This window comes from Dipteris shenzhenensis, chromosome 10 (genome assembly GCF_047967505.1).
Source record: "Dipteris shenzhenensis isolate YYH24624 ecotype China chromosome 10, Dip_SZ_1.0, whole genome shotgun sequence".
Taxonomy (NCBI): Eukaryota; Viridiplantae; Streptophyta; class Polypodiopsida; order Gleicheniales; family Dipteridaceae; genus Dipteris; species Dipteris shenzhenensis.
Genome location: NC_141605.1, coordinates 47,150,815 through 47,154,807, shown reverse-complemented (window position 1 = coordinate 47,154,807; position 3,993 = coordinate 47,150,815). Strand labels below are relative to the sequence as shown.

Here is a 3,993-nt window from a genome sequence, read left to right as displayed (position 1 = left end):
GAAATAAATATACATAAGGGACTATTTAAAATAGTTTTGGAAAAAAATTACAGATTTGCATAGAAAAGGGGTACATTTTATTAATGAAAATTTTACAGATAAGTGATTTTAAAAATAGGCCTTGAACGCACGTGATATAGAGGGTTTATGCATAGTAACCCTCCCGAGATATCGTTTTCAATAAAAATGTCAAATCCTCTTAAACAATAAAAATATTATATGTGGGTATATGTGTATGTGTACACTCACACATACTTTTTTTTAAATGAAACCACAATATTTATATTAGAAAAAAGTTTTTAAAATGAGAATAGTCTCAACAAAAGACTAAAGCATTGGGAAAACACCTCTAGAGAAGAGACATCCAAGTCATTCTCATGACAAGCAACACACACACACACTCACACACGAGAATAAAACCGAACGACTCAAATAGATAATTAATGATGGGAAAGAACATGCTAGCTACATGTCCATGTGACAACACTTAGAAGAATATAGAAGAAGCATATAGAAACATAGGCATAGAGATACAAAAATGTAGAAGTAGAATGGCATAGAAGCATAAACCTAGGCAAAGATAGCATGAGCATAGCATTAACATGCTCATTAACATAAGCATAATGACATAGAAGCCTAAATTAAATTTTTAACGTTATGAGAGAGAGAGAGAGAGAGAGAGAGAGAGAGAGAGAGAGAGAGAGAGAGAGAGAAACATAGAATCATGAACATAAATAGGCATAAACATAGAATCATAAACATACATAGGCATATATATAGGCATAAACATAGAAATAGGCATATAGGCATATATAGGCATGAATCATAAACATACGTACATATGGTTATATGAATAGGCATAAACATAGAATCATAAACATAAATAGGCATATATATAGGAATAAACATAGACTCATAAACATAAATAGGCATATAGGCATATATAGGCATGAATCATACAAAGTGGAATATCATACCATAAGTGAATGAAAGAAATACATAAAAGTGAAACTGCCATACCATAAGAAAATAAAAGAAATACTGAGGAAATACTGCCATACCATATAGACAAGGCTATTCCAATGTTTCTTTATGTCTAGCTTTGAGAGAGAAATGAGGTACTTCCAATTTAAATACATCTTAAACCCAATGAAGCATAGAAGCATAAACAATGGCATTCACATAGGTGTAGACTAAAGAAACATAGGCACAAAGAAGCACAGGCATAAGTTCCATAGAAGCATAAAGATATGGAAGCATAAAGATATGAAAGCATATAGATATGGAACATAAAGCATAAATAGCATAGAAGCATATAGAAACATAGGCAAGCATAAACATAGGCATTCATCAATGGCATACAAGCATAATTTCCTACAAAGCATAGACTAACCACATAGTTCTACACAAACCAAGCTAGACTTTGTGATAGGCTCCCATTGATTCAGGCTTCCTCATTAAGATGGAACTGATGTCCATGACAAACAAGACAAATTAGTAGATTGCAGGGACAGGGGCCCATTAAATTTTTCTCTAAAGAGCGACAAGAAAATCAACATTTTTTGAAAGATCACATGTTCCATTTATCTAAACTAGCTTGGCCACTGAGCGATTCACAAAAGCAGAAGAGAGCCAGAGGCATAGTCCAACAAGTCACTGACAAAATGTTTCTTAATGTGCTCCCTACCCACTGTGCAACTGCAAACATAGGCTGGTGCTGACTTTGCATATTGATACCAGCCTAAGATAAACCTTGGATAAGCTCACAATCACATGCACTAGGGTCAAGCCCAACATGTAGTCACACATGGCTGCCTTGTCACAGCAGGTTGTAGGCATAGCAAGAAAATCAAAGCACCTAGGGGTAGTTTCAAGGAGGTTTATGGGGCCAGCCAGGGCAGAAGGGTGCACGATAGTAGCAAGCTAATCAATAGGAATAAATAGAGCCCAGGAGTTGGAGCACTAGGTTGGCTGACCTGGCTGCTAGTTAGTTGCGTACAGACTGGGTCGGCCGACCCTGGTCTATGAGGCCTACAGACTAGGAAATCGGCCAGGTTTTTGGGGGGCATACAGTCCTATAAATAGCCTTGTGGGGGCCAGTTTACAACACTAAATATAGGAGTAGAACTCCAAGCAATCTAGAGTACACCTAGGTGCATACCTACACCTGAAGCAGAGCATAAGAAGGTGCACAAGAGCGAGCTCTATCAGTAGTGAACTCAGGAGCAGAACTTTGCAGGAGAGCTGTACCTTTGAGCAGCTACTGAAGCCTACCACAAAGGCATGTGGCGTGAATTCCCCATTCATCATCACAAAGATGTCAAGTTGACTAATTCTCCAACTTGGGATGGTAGAAATCTGGTGATTCCCATGGCAAGAAGGGCCTGCAAATCCCAAAAAAAGGTCATTCAGCCTGCAATAATGTTTATATACTATAATAAGGAGAGAATAGGGAGGAGATGAAACCTGAGTAATGCAACTCAAACTATTCTTGACATTCAATAATGGCCATTGCAACCTAATAAGCATACGCTTGGTATGGAGATATGGCGATGCTTGAACCATGAGAAGCTATAGTAGCTTGAACTGTGAGCATACAGACCTAGCTTAGTTGAACTGTGAGTGTACAAAGTTGGTGCAATAGCTTAGAACTTGATGTAGGCACACAGAGCCAGCTTAACTTGAACTTCAGGGAAAGCCCCAGAGAAGAAGCCAAGCTTCTATAGGTTAAACACAACTCTTACAACCTCTTATAATAGTGCTTGCATTGATCAACTTACTGTGCCCACTAACCTATAAGCTCGGCAAAGTATTTAAATCACTTCAAAGAGAGCCCATCCGGATATGTCTCTCAGCTAATTGGAAGCTTTTGGAAATTGATCTAAAATCCAAGAGAGGGAAAACTAGATTTCACATATGATAGATACAAGCAAAGAGCTAAGGCATCTGGTATAGGATTCAATATCCGATTGCGAAGGAAGAAGCCTAGAACCACTAGTCGAATAACCATTGTCATACGGTATGGATTGATCCGAGTAGACGAAATTGGAACTTTTTGAGATAATGGATGCCTTACCTCATCCATCCTAAAGAAAATAAGACATGGCAGATAATTGATTGGTATTCATAGTAGAGATATCAGTTGACATAGACGCAAAGTGAAGTCTCAACCACTATAGAGGCTACTCATTCATTGCTTGAACACTAACAACAGAATTGCTTACATAAGGTAATGAACCAAATTCTATAGACTTACATAGGCAGATCAGGATGCTCTCAATTGTCCCCATCATCTTCCCCTTTGCCTCCAGCTTGGCATCCATCAATCTTCATCATGTATAGCTTTCCTTACCTGGACTTCTAGTTCTCCACTCTCTCCTTCCAAGTGACGCCATATGTTGCTGCCAAGTCATTGATTGGATTCAATCGTTGTGGTTATACTTTGAATTATAACAAGAATTGTGCTTTTTGTTGGGAAGTGTGTATGCCCATACAAGGCCCAAACCTAGGACATTTTACTCTAAATAAGGAAGAGAATGAATTCAGTTCGCCTCACCTCCAATGTATGGAGGAACCCCTTGTGCATGCTAATCTCGGTGGAATTCCAGGGGATCCCCAGCAATCTGACAAAACAAATAAAAGAGTGCAACGAGTGATAATGAAAACAATGTACAAGAAAGCCTCCACAATAGATCACATCTATAACTGAGAACTACTTGTGACAACAATGCAAGAGCTTTTCAGCTTGGATGATGAGTGTTGCTTACAGTTGGCCCGTTAGTGAGAAGAGGAACCACCATAGGTGGTATTGTTTGCATCCTGTGATGCATTTCATCGTCAGTAGCATGTCCATAGCTCATATGCCCTTGCTGTACTCTTTGTGACAATCGAATTCAATTTCCAAATCATCTCAGCATAAAAAATCTCTCTTATGAAGGGAGTGACATTACACGAATTTTGAAGACAAGATTAATTAGCCTTCAAACATTTCAT

The 3,993-nt window shown here is 38.4% G+C and overlaps 1 long non-coding RNA gene across 1 annotated transcript; it reads right to left on the bottom strand.

Moving 5' to 3' along the window:
* Positions 1-2,144: 2,144 nt before the first annotated feature.
* Positions 2,145-3,680, bottom strand: LOC147897906 (uncharacterized). The gene is made up of 3 exons (XR_015541632.1): positions 3,557-3,680; positions 3,257-3,401; positions 2,145-2,384 (listed from the first exon to the last, which is right to left on the bottom strand). It is a non-coding gene; the product is annotated as an uncharacterized LOC147897906 (long non-coding RNA).
* Between the last annotated feature and the right edge of the window lie 313 nt (positions 3,681-3,993).